General features: G+C 43.9%; 1 protein-coding gene across 1 annotated transcript in view; it reads right to left on the reverse strand.

Annotated features, from left to right (window-relative positions):
* fat2 (FAT atypical cadherin 2) overlaps positions 1-17,500 on the reverse strand; it is a gene marked incomplete at its 5' end in the record, with an annotated part of 200,893 nt that overhangs the window by 75,676 nt on the left and 107,717 nt on the right. The gene's annotated exons all lie outside the window — the stretch shown is intronic.

A 17,500-nucleotide genomic window follows, 5' to 3' on the forward strand; every position in this document is an offset into this window, starting at 1 on the left:
ACAGCAGACAACCATTTTGTACGTATAATAGATCGTTTTTTTAAGCAGTGCAGCCGCTTCTACAAGTGACGATGTGTGCTTGTGGAGTGTTTTTGTAGGGGAGATATGTGGCCCGAGAGTTTGCAACGAGAACGAGATTTAGCCTATAGGGCCCGCCCCCAGCTCCGAGGTCTGACTGCACAGAGACACAGGCCTATGAGAGAGAGAGAGAGACGCCTCGAGGACGATAGCGTTTCAAAGCCAGGAGGCACGCATGCACAAATTAAAACACAAGTTAAAACACAGTTAAAACATGGCAAGACAGACAGAGCAAATAAAACAAAAACAGTACTAGTTCAGGAAGCAGTTGCAGGTGTCAGTGAATATGTCCATGATAGAGTCCTTGAAAGCTGACTTGGAGATGAAATTGTCCAGTTTTAGTGTTTTTTGTACACACATGCACAGACGCGTGATGCACGGACGGACGTGTGCACGGATGGGCGCGCGCACGGACACGCGCACCGGTCGGACATGCACAAAACTGCACTGCTTACTTCAACACCTGGGTGTGATATATATATATATTTGGGGCCGGTGTGCAGCACGCACAGCAGGGCCCTTACATTCCACTCAGTCGCCCAGACCATTTTAGCACGGATTCAGGCGATGTAATGTCTTTCCACTTTCCAGTCCGGTAGGTGGCGGTAATGCACCTCTGGCTAATATTGTGGCTAGCTCGTTACAAGGAGGACGCTGCGGCATTAAAGTTGAGAGCCTGTGTCCCAGTTCACTTGAAGGCAACACAGCCTTGCCTTGAACCAATGGTGACTGGTGAAAAGTGAAAAAAAGCTCTCTCTGACTCTGTCTGCTTCATGTGTGGGCGTGCCGACTTTCCCCCGTTCCCTCTCTGCTCGCTCTATGGCCACAGTCCTTCAGTCCTCACTGCAGCACCCCGACACACAGGACAGACACAGCCAAAATGGCAGCGGCTTCGTCTTGCAAGCCGCCCAACGCTTGTAGAAAAAGCAGATGCACAAAGCGAAATATGGAAATATTTTGCTTACGTTGCCGACAGCGAAGGCAACCCCGTGGACACATCGAAACCAGTGTGTAAAAGGTGCTTCAACGCGACCAAAGCGAAAGGCTCAAACACATCGAACCTGGCTAAACATCTTGCCGACAGGCACCCCGACCTGTTCAAAGAGTTTAAAGACCGACAGGTTAGCGAACGTGAACGCTAAACATACATGCCCTCAAATAAGTCAAACGAGTAACAAGCGAACTTGTTTCACTGAAAAAGTTCGCTTGTCACAATAGCCTACTCGTTTACAGTCAGTGTTGGGCACTCATTACTAAAAAAGTAATATATTACATATTACTCGTTACTATTTTCAAAAGTAATATTATTACTTTACTTATTACTCCATGCCAAAAGTAATTCGTTAGATACTCGTTATATTACTTTTCCGTTACATTCCACACAAATGGCAATAGGCCTTTTTCACTGCAGCGATTTTGTATCTAAAAGGCAGGAGGTAACACAGGTGCACCAAGATGTTAATTAGGGCTTCCAACTTCCAGTCCATTTAGGTGTTCCAGTGCTGGAGCCTTAATTAGTTAGTTGGTTGCACCTGTGTATACTCTGTCTTCTAGACACAAATGGCCGTTGTGAAAAAGGCCCATAGCGTTTTTCTCATCAAAATGCAGACTTTGCGGTGCGAATGTGTGAACTATTATGTGCCGTTCCATTTAAACTAATCGCTTTGCCAGAGCACAGCTTCCTACAGAGATGCTTGATGAAGAGCACACCTGGCTCAAAGTGATGACTGACAAGATGCAATCTTTTATCTTCTGTTTTATAGAATGCAGTATGCACTGCCAATGCAAACTCAATACGTATAGGCTACATCTTTGCTTAACAAATTTGTGTCACAAATAACGTTAGCTCTGCAACATTAACCTGACAATAATAACAGCAATGTTTGATGTCCACCAGCTTGTGAGTTTTTACGTTATCTCTGTATTTGAACAGTTTTCCGGTTTCTGTTGTGCTGTCCTCTCGTCTCGTAACGTTAACGTTAGGAAGTTTGAGCTCGTGTTTTTCACAGTGGAAAGAGTGTTGCCTACCTGTCCTGGACACCGTTTACATTTGACTTTGATGTTCAATCGTGTCACCTTTCTTCCCGACAAAAACAAAGTCATGGGAATATATCCGCAGCCACGGATTTTCCTCCTCGGCTCAGCAGGACAGAGAGGGAGGTGTCAGGTGTGCTTGCCTGCCTGCCTGTTGCTGCTCTGAATGGGCTCTGCGGTGACGTCACCTTGTTTTGGGAGCGTTAAAGCCATGCTGTTTGTGATCAGTGAATGCCGACTGCGTGTCGTTTTGCAGCGCAGCGGCATCACAGAATGGACTCAACAAAAGATGTAACGACTAACGTAACGAGCTCGTTTATCTTGAAGTAACTGTAATATTATTACTTATATTCTATAGTAATTCGTTACACTACTCGTTACTTGGAAAAAGTAATATTATTACAGTAACGAGTAACTAGTAACTCGTTACTTCCCAACACTGTTTACAGTGAAACACGAGGCAATGTGCTGGAGCACAGATCTCTGCCAAGGAGTAAGTCATGACATGTAACGTTTAGGGGAGGGGACATCAGATGACTGCATACCATGTACAATATTTAATAACATTATGGTCCTCAATGGGGGGGGGGGGGGAATACACCACATAATAAGCCTACATTTCAATAGCCTACATTTATGTGTGAAAATAATATATATTACTAGATTAACCATAAATCTGGCACTTCATGTTAATGAAGCTTAAACCCAGGATTATTAACCCACATAGGCTACACTACAGCACAGGCACACTACAGTTGATGTGCACTAAAGTAGACTGAACACAAATGACTCAATACACCTTGGCAGAGTTCTGCACTTTACTGAGCACACCGGCCCTATGCCAGGTTTCGACCTGGCCTTGTTTTACTTTTAGTCTCACGAAAACAACACATGCTTCATGAAGTCAGAAGTTGATCTTGTGATCTAACAACAGACTCTAGGTCAGAGATACAGATCTAACAACAGACTCTAGACCAGAGATACAGATCTAACAACAGACTCTAGGTCAGAGATACAGATCTAACAACAGACTCTAGACCAGAGATACAGATCTAACAACAGACTCTAGACCAGAGATACAGATCTAACAACAGACTCTAGACCAGAGATACAGATCTAACAACAGACTCTAGACCAGAGATACAGATCTAACAACAGACTCTAGGCCAGAGATACAGATCTAACAACAGACTCTAGGTCAGAGATACAGATCTAACAACAGACTCTAGGTCAGAGATACAGATCTAACAACAGACTCTAGGTCAGAGATACAGATCTAACAACAGACTCTAGACCAGAGATACAGATCTAACAACAGACTCTAGACCAGAGATACAGATCTAACAACAGACTCTAGACCAGAGATACAGATCTAACAACAGACTCTAGACCAGAGATACATATCTAACAACAGACTCTAGACCAGAGATACAGATCTAACAACAGACTCTAGACCAGAGATACAGATCTAACAACAGACTCTAGACCAGAGATACAGATCTAACAACAGACTCTAGACCAGAGATACAGATCTAACAACAGACTCTAGACCAGAGATACAGATCTAACAACAGACTCTAGGCCAGAGATACAGATCTAACAACAGACTCTAGGTCAGAGATACAGATCTAACAACAGACTCTAGGTCAGAGATACAGATCTAACAACAGACTCTAGGTCAGAGATACAGATCTAACAACAGACTCTATAGGTCAGAGATACAGATCTAACAACAGACTCTAGGTCAGAGATACAGATCTAACAACAGACTCTAGGCCAGAGATACAGATCTAACAACAGACTCTAGGTCAGAGATACAGATCTAACAACAGACTCTAGACCAGAGATACAGATCTAACAACAGACTCTAGACCAGAGATACAGATCTAACAACAGACTCTAGACCAGAGATACAGATCTAACAACAGACTCTAGACCAGAGATACAGATCTAACAACAGACTCTAGACCAGAGATACAGATCTAACAACAGACTCTAGACCAGAGATACAGATCTAACAACAGACTCTAGACCAGAGATACAGATCTAACAACAGACTCTAGACCAGAGATACAGATCTAACAACAGACTCTAGGTCAGAGATACAGATCTAACAACAGACTCTAGGTCAGAGATACAGATCTAACAACAGACTCTAGGCCAGGGAGACTCAACTTGCTTTGCTCGGGGCCACTTTTGCCAAATGACAGGAGTCATAATAATAATTGCATAATAATATGCCCTTTTTTTCTGTAGCAGATTGTAGGTTGTTGGGGTGCCATGCAGCTGGAGTTGACTCAAAAAGCCATTGGGTGACCAAAACATTAGCTTGTTAACCATTTCGAGTCAAGCTCTTCCTGTCTGTTTTATAAAAGCAATATTTTATTATTATAAAGCTTTTATAATGTGTTCATGCGGTGTGCCTTAGAACACCGCTTAGCTGTTGTGATCGTTGCGCGTGTCCACAGCCATCGGACACGGTGCGAGCAGCGGAGCACGTTTCAGTGCTGGTAAAGGAATCATTCCTGATGTCCAATGGCTGCAGTGGAGAAAGGCCATAAGCCTCTGGAAGTATGGTTCAGATCAATGGTTCAGAATATTAACAACTTCTTCCATCGCAGTCAGCACTATGTGATGCTAATGCATGTCTTCCCATTGCTCCAAACTGCTGTATGCCTCACTACGTGTGGTCATCTAATGCTGAATGTATATGTGGAGTGATATGTAGAGTCTTTAAAATGTACACACTCATGTTACCGTGACATCCAAAGTGCTTTTAGATGAGTAATATCCAGCCACACGCCAGATAGAGTACTGTACCTACTGCCCTGTACAACATACAGTACTGTACACCATACAGTACTGCACACCATACAGTACTGCACTGTACAACATACAGTACTGTACACCATACAGTACTGCACACCATACAGTACTGCACTGTACAACATACAGTACTGTACACCATACAGTACTGCACACCATACAGTACTGTACACCATACAGTACTGCACTGTACAACATACAGTACTGTACACCATACAGTACTGCACACCATACAGTACTGTACACCATACAGTACTGCACTGTACAACATACAGTACTGTACACCATACAGTACTGCACACCATACAGTACTGCACACCATACAGTACTGCACACCATACAGTACTGTACACCATACAGTACTGTACACCATACAGTACTGTACAACATACAGTACTGCACACCATACAGTACTGCACACCATACAGTACTGTACACCATACAGTACTGCACTGTACATGGGTGGTGTGATATCTGCTGAGCTGAGCTGTCTCTGTGGTCGGCTTAGTGAGACTGTGAGTGAGTGTGAGTGTGTGTGTGTGTGTGTGTGTGTGTGTGTGTGTGTGTGTGCGCGTCTGTACGCGTGCGAGCATGTGTGTATGTGTTTGTGTGTCTGTGCGCGTGCGAGCGTGTGTGTGTGTGTGTCTGTGTGCGTTGCTAGTGTGCATGCGTGTGTGTGTGTGTGTGTGTGTGTGTGTGTGTGTGTTTAACCTTTCCAACATAAATCTGTGTGTGGCCTGGTGTTGTGTTTATCTGCTATCTGACGTCTGTGTGTGAAGTCCAACCTCAATTGATGGTGATGCGAAAAGAATCCTAATAAAAAGGGAGACTGTGTAATTTCCCACTTTTTTCCATTCTGGAGCCGCTCCCTCCCTTCAAGGCAAGGCAGGTTTATTTGTATAACACATCTCAGCAACAAGGAAAAGGGTTTTACATAAAACATGAAAAGCATCGAGACGAGGGGGAAAAGAACATGCATATCGATGAACAAGCAAAATGCAATTCAAAGTGCTTCACAGAGTCATAACAAATACAGTAAAATGTGTATAAATGTAAAAGTGCAAAAGTACAGACGATACAAAAGTTCAAAGACTTCAAAAGTAAACGAGTGCAGTTCAAATCATGTGGAATAGAAAATAAAAGAACGCAACAACTCTTCTCACTTTTAGATGCACTTTTAGAGGTTGCACAAAACAAGTGACGTGGGCTGTTCCCCTAGGTCTAATGTATACAGATATCCATGAACGTCTCTCATGGCTTAGTGTCGAGGAAAGACTTTTGGCGAACATGCCTCATTTTTTCATAGAGTGATTCAAAATCAGACTCCTACATTTCTTCACAATATAACACAATTTATAGTTGAAATATTCATACACACTCCACCAGAGGGGCCAGTGGAGGACAGATTACTTTACCCTGACCAAAGTGTAACTACTTAAAAGGAGGCTGTAATATAGAGGGGCTATAGCATCATGGAACTGTCTTCCTGGTGATGTACGTTCCATCACAGGGAAGGCAGGTTTTAAAAGGAAACTTACAGTAGAGTGTATCTACTTTCACACTAACCACCCTGATTTTATCTGATCTCTTGTCGTATTTTGTGATGTCTGTTTTATAGATTGCAAGTATCTTCTGTTTGTAAGTTGATTTTCTGGTCCACTCGCTAACAGAGGGCTTGAGGACCATGCTACATTGTTCTATCTGATTCTAGATATACTTTAACTTTTTCATCTTCTTTCTTCTGCTGTTACTCTTACTGTATGCGACATGTTTTTTTTAATTCTATTTCATTGTTTGTCTGACATGTAATGCATGTGTTGTCTTGGACCCCATGAAGACTAGCTGCGCCTAGGCATCAGCTAATGGGGATCCTTTATAATAAACAAATTATTCCCACTTTTAGATGCACATTGTAACTAAACCCATACGTTTTACAGTGGCAGCCACCTTTAAGATATTCCTAAAAGTCTGAGTTACAGTAAGTCTTCTCTAAAGTCAAATCAATTGCACAAAACAGTCTTCTCCGCGAGGTTTCCTTCAAAATGTTTAACCTTAAGGAGAAGACTTAAGGGTGTTTTGTGCAACCAATACTTTAAGGAAAAACTTGAAGGAAACTCTAGGTGTTTTGTGTAACCTGCTCATGAACCATGTCACACCATAAGGGACATTGCTATAAGCCCAGTTTACACCAATGATTCACAACGAGACAAAGCGTTTCAGAACATCACAGGGGAAAGTTTCAGCGGTGTAAACTGTCCCGTCACTCCAGACGGCTGATGGCGTCGCCAGTAATTCAGCTTGTCCGGTCACAGGAGCTGGTTGCAAGTAGTTGCACATTTCAAGTCCTCTTGAATCTTTGGTCTAAACTGGGCTTTAGAGAAACGATGGACATCTGAAATTAGATGTTTTTTTTAAGGGGTTGTATTGGTTTAAGTTATGTTAACCCATTGATACCTGATGCGGCATTTGTGTGTGTATCCCTTAAAGGGATACACACACAAATGAGGGATATACACGCAAATGCTGCATCAAGTATCAATGGGTTAAGTTAAGTTGAAGCATCTGCATCTTCCTGCCTATATTTCTTCCCTGGCTTCAGTCTTATACAGTAGTTCAGATGGCTCAGCACCAGGTGTGAACAAAGCCTCATGGTGTTGGTTGATCTGAGACACACCTGAGCGTGAACAGACAGACTCTCGGCTTGTCTTCTCTCCAGCTTATTTGAGCCTCATTACTGCATGCTTGTGGTTACCGGCGGTTATGAAGGACAACACACACCAAACAACATGACAGTTAGAGAAGAGGGAAAGACCACCCTGTCACTCTTCCAACATGGCCGCCAGTCGCACAAAACCACGGCTCTCCACTTTCCAAACACTTATAGGGCTGCTGCCTCGGCCTCCACTGCTCTTTGCATTGCCTTTCTCCTCATTTCCCCAAAGTGTTCTGGGCTTTGGCTTTTTGTTTAGTATGATGATGTGTTGTGCGTTGCATGCAAGTCTTCTCATTAAAGTCTTGATTGACGTCTTGTTTTGCCGCTTCAAGAGCCGCTTCACTGACCTTAGCAGCTAGCTGCAGAAACAGCCTCACATGTCTTCACATTGACTTTTACCTTTTAATTACAGGCTGCATGTGCTCACTCCAAAAAGCAAAGGAAGAGTCAGAGTGAGGTGCAAAAGGATCAGGTATGCAGATGCGTTGTGTACTACTGTACCACCAACAACATGCTCAGAGTTTCTCACATTTGCACATTGCCAATTAAGTTCAGCTTAGTTTAGTAACGTTAATTTGTTCTGTGATCAAGCAGAAGCAAATGATAGCAAGTGATTAACAAGTGAAACGTGCCAGTGATGTGTGTCTCTGTATGAATAAGAAGCAGGGCATCGCTGAAGACCACAGTGCTCAGTCAGTCTGCCCTGATGACGAGATGGAGGCAAATCATGATGAGTAACACAGACTGTCTAGAGGAGATGATACAGACTGTCTGGAGGAGATGATACAGACTGTCTGGAGGAGATGATACAGACTGTCTAGAGGAGATGATACAGACTGTCTGGAGGAGATGATACAGACTGTCTGGAGGAGATGATACAGACTGTCTGGAGGAGATGATACAGACTGTCTAGAGGAGATGATACAGACTGTCTGGAGGAGATGATACAGACTGTCTAGAGGAGATGATACAGACTGTCTAGAGGAGATGATACAGACTGTCTGGAGGAGATGATACAGACTGTCTGGAGGAGATGATACAGACTGTCTAGAGGACATGATACAGACTGTCTGGAGGAGATGATACAGACTGTCTAGAGGAGATGATACAGACTGTCTAGAGGAGATGATACAGACTGTCTGGAGGAGATGCTACAGCCTGTCTAGAGGAGATGATACAGACTGTCTGGAGGAGATGATACAGACTGTCTAGAGGAGATGATACAGACTGTCTGGAGGAGATGATACAGACTGTCTAGAGGAGATGATACAGACTGTCTAGAGGAGATGATACAGACTGTCTAGAGGAGATGATACAGACTGTCTAGAGGAGATGATACAGACTGTCTAGAGGAGATGATACAGACTGTCTGGAGGAGATGATACAGACTGTCTAGAGGAGATGATACAGACTGTCTAGAGGAGATGATACAGACTGTCTAGAGGAGATGATACAGACTGTCTGGAGGAGATGATACAGACTGTCTAGAGGAGATGATACAGACTGTCTAGAGGAGATGATACAGACTGTCTAGAGGAGATGATACAGACTGTCTAGAGGAGATGATACAGACTGTCTGGAGGAGATGATACAGACTGTCTAGAGGAGATGATACAGACTGTCTGGAGGAGATGATACAGACTGTCTGGAGGAGATGATACAGACTGTCTGGAGGAGATGATACAGACTGTCTGGAGGAGATGATACAGACTGTCTAGAGGAGATGATACAGACTGTCTAGAGGAGATGATACAGACTGTCTGGAGGAGATGATACAGACTGTCTAGAGGAGATGATACAGACTGTCTTGAGGAGATGATACAGACTGTCTAGAGGCGTGATACAGACTGTCTAGAGGAGATGATACAGACTGTCTGGAGGAGATGATACAGACTGTCTGGAGGAGATGATACAGACTGTCTAGAGGAGATGATACAGACTGTCTGGAGGAGATGATACAGACTGTCTAGAGGCGTGATACAGACTGTCTAGAGGCGTGATACAGACTGTCTAGAGGAGATGATACAGACTGTCTAGAGGCGTGATACAGACTGTCTAGAGGAGATGATACAGACTGTCTAGAGGAGATGATACAGACTGTCTAGAGGAGATGATACAGACTGTCTGGAGGAGATGATACAGACTGTCTAGAGGCGTGATACAGACTGTCTAGAGGAGATGATACAGACTGTCTAGAGGAGATGATACAGACTGTCTGGAGGAGATGATACAGACTGTCTAGAGGAGATGATACAGACTGTCTAGAGGAGATGATACAGACTGTCTGGAGGAGATGATACAGACTGTCTAGAGGAGATGATACAGACTGTCTGGAGGAGATGCTACAGACTGTCTAGAGGAGATGCTACAGACTGTCTAGAGGAGATGATACAGACTGTCTGGAGGAGATGATACAGACTGTCTAGAGGAGATGATACAGACTGTCTAGAGGAGATGCTACAGACTGTCTAGAGGAGATGATACAGACTGTCTAGAGGAGATGATACAGACTGTCTAGAGGAGATGCTACAGACTGTCTAGAGGAGATGATACAGACTGTCTAGAGGAGATGATACAGACTGTCTGGAGGAGATGATACAGACTGTCTAGAGGAGATGATACAGACTGTCTAGAGGAGATGCTACAGACTGTCTAGAGGAGATGATACAGACTGTCTAGAGGAGATGATACAGACTGTCTAGAGGAGATGCTACAGACTGTCTAGAGGAGATGATACAGACTGTCTAGAGGAGATGATACAGACTGTCTGGAGGAGATGATACAGACTGTCTAGAGGAGATGATACAGACTGTCTAGAGGAGATGCTACAGACTGTCTAGAGGAGATGATACAGACTGTCTAGAGGAGATGATACAGACTGTCTAGAGGAGATGCTACAGACTGTCTAGAGGAGATGCTACAGACTGTCTAGAGGAGATGATACACATATCACATATCTCTCGGCTGTCAACAAACCACATTTTGAATATGTATTTTCTGTTTTGGATAGCCTGCTGCCCATGTCAGTTTTTTACAGTGCAGATTTGGTGGCCTCTGCTATCAACAGACTATACATTGGAAAGTATGTTGAAGTGTATTATGCCAGGCAGACACGAGGCAGACAAGAGGCAGACACCAGGCAGACACGAGGCACGAGGAGAGACTGACACTGTTAGTGAGTTAATTATCCGGCAGATGGAGTTCAACATTAATAACAGCGTCGTGTCACCGAGGAGTCATCTTTCATCATTTCATTATCTTGTAGCTGTCAGTCTCTTTGATTAAGTTTATCTTCCTCTTAACTATCTTCAAGAGGACTTTTTTCTCCTGTCACCCTCTGTCAATATGTACAATATGTCTGTCTGTGGAAACCGGTGGAGTGGCCACTCCGAGTAGGCGACTGAGTCCTCACCCCAAGTGAAGGAGCTCCAGTATGTGGGGGTGTTGTTCTCGAGTGAGGGGATATGAGGGGAGCAGTATAGTGTAGCTCGAGTGAGGGGATATGAGGGGAGCAGTATAGTGTAGCTCGAGTGAGGGGATATGAGGGGAGCAGTATAGTGTAGCTCGAGTGAGGGGATATGAGGGGAGCAGTATAGTGTAGCTCGAGTGAGGGGATATGAGTACTGTACTGTACTGTACTGTATTGTATTGTATTGTATTGTACTGTATTGTCTTTTTTTTACTGTATTGCATTGTATTGTACTATACTGTACTGTACTGTATTGTGAGAATCTCAGAGTCAGAGTACAGCTGCTGCTCCTTCATATAGAATGAGGCTGTTAGGGAGGTACGGTGGTGTAGTGGTAAGCACTATCGCCTCACAGCTCGAAGGTCGTGGGTTCGATTCCCACCTGGGGACGAGGTGAACGCTGAAGGAATGCGTGCCCGTCCGCATGTCCTCGAGTGCCCACCGCCCGGGTGGGGTCGGCAAAAGGGCCTTTCTGTGTGGAGTTTGCATGTTCTCCCCGTGCTTCCCGGGGGTTTCCTTCATATAGGAACCCCTTCACCAAAAACATGCAATATCCTGGTTGCTAATGTGGTTCCTCCCCTGGTCGTTAAGGGCGCCTGTTCAGAGGGAGGTGAACTGGTTGGAATAGCGTGAACCTCCCACGTGCTATGTCCTACCGGTGAAGCTTCCTCTGTCAGGTGAAAAGAAGCGGCTGACTGACTGCCCATGTCTCGGAGGAAGCATGGAGCCAGTCTCGGCTCTCCCCAGATCGGCAGAGGATGGAGTAGCAACCAGGATTGAGAAATCAAATGAGCACTAATGGGGGATAAAATGGGATAAAAAATCAGGAAAAAAATAAAAAAATAAAATAAAAATAGAATGAGGCTGTTGGGGCATCTAGTAAGGACGCCTCCTTTCGAGGCACATCCAGCTGGGAGGCCACGGGGCGCACCGAGGGCTAGCAGGTGGAGTGATTACATCTCCACACTGGCCTGGGGAAATGCCTTGAGATCCCCCAGCTATTCCCCCCCAGTTCCCCTCCAGCCACCGGTGGGGGACTCATACCCCACCGGTTTCCCACCCACAGACACGAGTGCTAATAGGCAAGTGCTTTTATACCTCAACGCCCCGACTCCAGATACAGTAAGTGTTTTGAAGATGGATGTCTGTCTGTCTGGGTTGACCTCTTCTTCTCTAACTAGGAAATACCACACCATCAGAGCAGACACTCGGAACATCTCCAACCCAGTCGCATATCTCTCAGGTGTCAGCAAACCCAATCTAAACATTTACGTTGCGTTTTGGTTCGTCAGTCATGCTGGATGCCAGTTTCTTTTTGACACATTTGGCGGCCTCTGCTATCAACAGACTGCAAATGAGAAAGGATGTTAAAGCGTATTATTCTGGTGCAGGTTGGAGGAGAGACTGATATCGCTGTTAGTAAGTTAATTATATAGGCACACACAGAGAGAGTGTGTGTGTGGGTGAGAGTGTGTTTTGCTGGGCTGCCAGCCAGTCTGCCGAGACGCCCTCCTTCATTAACATAGAACAAAAGGGAATCCAACAATAACAAACCACCTTCCATTCTGCCCCCGTCTAACATCTAACCCCCTCCAGGTCTCAACAGGTACGTTATGTACGCCTCGCACCTCGTACGCCTCTCACTTTATTGATTTCCTTAGATCAACAGCTTTAGGAGCTTTGCTGGCAGTGGGTCAAACTGATCCGTGCTGCTGTGTGGTTTTATTATAGGCGGTTTATTCTGTGTGGTTTTATTGTAGCTGGTTTATTCTCTGTGCTTCTGTATTGTCTTTCCAGGGATCTTTTTTCTCTCTTTTTATTATTATTTTATGGGCGGTGTAAAAACAACACTGTCAACAACACACGGTGTATCGACGGCAAAGCGCTCCAGCGGGTCTCACGTTTTTCCTTGCCTAAAACAAAATACTAATACATTATAGGTGTTTCCCATAGCGTCTGGAGAGAAGATTTTGTCGATTTTAAAAGTGAAACGCATCAATCTGGTACACTTTGAGAGCAAAATGAAGAGGCTAGATATATGAATGATATTTCTATATTAATATCTGCTTTACTGTGCTGTGGCTTATGATGAAAAAATAAATGTTAATTTATGTACTCCTAGTGTACTGTGTAGGCTACTGATGTAACTGATTTCCCTTTGTTGCGACTACAAATTAATTGTATTATTTTTATTTATTGTTTCCATTATGTAGGTTTGGGGATCAGGAAGTGGGTGGAAAAGGGTATAGACCGTATAAATATGGACGTAGCTACCATGACGTCACCCATTGGTTTTTGGACTCGCGTTTTGAAGCTTCAAGGTTGGCATTTTGGTTATTTGGAGTCGGATCAAAATCAGCCAACTGGCTAACACTGGTGCATTTACAATAATGTCCATTCATGTGCATTGTCCCTCAAATAAATAAATAAATAAATAAATAAATAAATAAATAAATAAATAAATAAATAAATAAATAAATAAATAAATAAAATTGAGACCATAAATAAACTCATTAGTGTTTACTGAGGTAATAATTTAAGTGAGAAGTATTGCCATTTCCCATCTGCCCATACAATCTGGCAGCCAAAGGAGTCGCCCCCTGCTGGCCATGAGATAGAATGCAAGTACAAGCCACTTGCGCGTTGGCTGCACTTTTAACGAACGGAGCTACTCCCTTGGCGTGATACTAGGTTGTAAAATGATACTTTTAACATAAACCAAAACACGTCTCCTTCTGGCTGCCAGGTTTCTGTCAGTCCGGGTCGGCTCGGTCGGCTTCCATGTTTTGTGTTTCGCTCAAAGCACCGTGAGCTCGGTCTGCACAGGTCCATGTGAATTCTAAGAAAGACAAAACTGGGTGACTGCAATCTGTCACTGTCAACTGTCAAACACACACAGATACACATACACACACCTACGCACACACACACAGATACACACACCTACACACACGCGCGCACACACACACACACACACACAGATACTGTACACACGCACGCACGCGCACACACACATACACACACGCACGCACACATGCACACGCACACAGAGATGCACACACAGCTACACACACGCACACACACAGCTACACACACGCACACACACACCTACACACACACACACACACACACACACAGACACAGACACACACCATCTGCTATAGTTTCAGAAGGCCAAATTGAAGACTTTTTGAAGAAACTCTGATGTTACATTACTGAAACCCATTTAAAACCAAAATAAAGTAACAAAGCTTGCAAAATATCCGACTTCTGATGAAACACAGCTAATAAAAGTGGTCAAACTAAACAGTAAATGATGAAACACAGCTAATAAAAGTTATAAAACAGTAAATGTGCGGCAGGTTTCAGAAAGCCAACTTGAGTACTTTTTAAGGCCTTTAATGCTACTGGGAATGCAATTTAATTAAACTTGAGACCAATTTAACTGAAATAAAGAAAGAAAGCTGGCAAAATATCTGATTCTAATTAAACAGCTAAAAGTTCTAAAACTATAAATGGGCACACACACACACACACATACAGGCATACACTCGATATATACACGCACACGCACACACGCGCACACACACACACACACACACACACACACACACACACACACACACAGGCATACACTCAATACATACACACACACACACACAGGCACCCACGCGCATGCACACACACACACGCACACACACACACACACACACAGGTGCGCACGCACGCACGCACACACACACACACACACACACACACACACACACACACACACACACACACACACACACACGCCAGCCTCGTAGTTAATAACAACATAACTGGCCAATCAGCTGGCAAAACAGTAAGGATGAAGCAACCAGCAGTAATGTTAACATTAGTAGTAAACACAGCCATGAGTGCAGTTATTGTCGAAATAGACTCACTAACAACAATTAAACAACAAGAGTATGCACCAGCGGAGTTTCTCAACGGAAAACACGTTTTTGCCGGTCTTCCGAGTGGATTTGGGTTGAATTCGGCGAAGCTGATTGGCCGAAAGAATTGTCTGTCAAAGCAAGTACTCCCGCCCACTGAAATGGCTGTGGGCGGGCTGGAGGCCAGGCTGATCTGCAGAAGGATACAGGATGCTTTTAGCAGGCTAGTCATCTTGTGAGAGATGTACTGATGACTCACGATGAAGAATCACTATTTACAATCATATTCAATAATTTGTTGGAGATCAAAAACAAAACTCATAAATTAACCACCATGTTCATCACAAACTAGCGAGGCAATCTTCTCTCATGAAGCAAAATGGAAAAGATCTCTCAGCCGCTTCATCTTCACACAGAAATGAAATGAAAGCTTGTGGATGTAACCCTCCACTCCTCTCTCTCTCTTTTGTTAAAGCAAGACTCTGATACTTTGTCTCTGTTAGATCTTCTCAGGCTGTGATGTCTGGTGTCTTCAGGAGGTACCTTGTGATGAAGTGCTGCAATTTACTTCCTGGTGAACCCACTTTCCCTCGCCCTGCCTCGCCCTCCGCGTCTGCTTCAGTTAGTGCTTTACTACGTTTCCCAGAATGCCTTTTGACAACTTCCAGAGAAGGGAAGTGAACTTGTGTTGTTGGTGCAGAGAGTCACTGACTACGTTTACATGCACACAATATTCCGCTTTTTGGCCATAATCGGAAAATGACAATATTCCGACTAAATGAATAATCCACTAATATTCCCGTTTACATGCAGCTGTAGCTCGCCCTCGCCGAGGGAGGGGGGGGAGAGAGAGAGATGCAGGTAGGCAGAGTTTTTTGTTGAGAATAAACAGAGCAGCACTATTCTTACGAGCCACACTTGGTCCATTTCAGGAGCTTGCTGCTGAAAAGTTTGGTGTTGCGCATCCAAGTCTTTCATAAAAAGTAGCCTACGTTATTACCTCGCAGGCTCGCAAGCATTGTGGACTTCCGTGGGCACTGGGCACTATAGGCTACTCTCTCTCTCTCTCTCTTTAAATCGATGTTTCTCATCTCCTCCCGATCAGAAATGTAGTTTTTTTCTTTTTGCATGCCAGAGATGATGGATTATTTTGATTATATCGCCTGTTCTAGTGCTTTCTAGCACACATCAGTTGACCACAAACAGGCAACATGCGTCGCAAACTGCGGTAAAAACCCTGATTGAGACGCCTATTCCGAATGCGCTGTATACATGATCAAAGAATCCTCCGAAAACCCGAATAATACTGGAATAACCCAGATGTCTTAATCGGAAAATGCTAAATTCGGAAAAAGGGCAAATTTGGAAAATGCAACTGGAATATGCTGTTTACATGACCCTTATCAAATTCAGAATATTGTCATTTTCCGAATAATAGTGGAATATTGTGTGCATGTAAACGTAGTCACTGTGATAGTGGATAAGAGCAGTCGAGAGTCCCAAACAGTATCTGGTGATCGTGCTGCTCTCTCTCTCTCCTGCTCCTGTAGTGGATAAACTGCTCTCTCTCTCTCTCCTGCTCCTGTAGTGGAGAAACTGCTCTCTCTCTCTCTCTCCTGCTCCTGTAGTGGATAAACTGCTCTCTCTCTGCTCTTCTATGATGGATTTCTCTCTGTGTGATTTGTTGAACGTCTGCGTGCAAAAAAATGACTCTAGAAAGAAGCCGTCGCTCTTTGATTGTGAGGGACTGACACCAAAAGCTGACGTTTAACCAAAGATGTTTGACATCCTGAAACATCTTCTCGTGTCAAACTCCACTGGAGCTGCTGGAAACATCTGGAGGTTGGTGACCTCACCTCCTCTGCGATTAGCCGCTTAACCACCAAGAAGAGAAACACAACAAAGTACCGGATGGAGCCACAAATGTAAGATCAGCAATTAGACCCAGTGAGTGTTGTTGTGTGTCCTTTTATAGTGACTGAGATCAAAGCATAACAGAGAGACAGAGAGAGACACTGACACGTCTGCAAATAGAAACGAGACAAGAGACTACGCGCTACTATACAACCACACTCCATGTGGCCCATATATATATATACATATGCGAACATACAACCACACTCCATGTGGCCCCTATATATATACATATGCTACTATACAACCACACTCCATGTGGCCCATATATATATATACTTATGCTACTATACAACCACACTGCATGTGGCCCATATATATATATACATATGCTACTATACAACCACACTGCATGTGGCCCATATATATATATACATATGCTACTATACAACCACACTGCATGTGGCCCATATATATATATACTTATGCTACTATACAACCACACTCCATGTGGCCCATATATATATATACATATGCTACTATACAACCACACTCCATGTGGCCCATATATATATATACATATGCTAACATACAACCACACTGCATGTG

The sequence above is a fragment of the Poromitra crassiceps genome (assembly GCF_964638095.1).
Source record: "Poromitra crassiceps genome assembly, chromosome: 15".
In the NCBI taxonomy this organism is placed as follows: domain Eukaryota; kingdom Metazoa; phylum Chordata; class Actinopteri; order Beryciformes; family Melamphaidae; genus Poromitra; species Poromitra crassiceps.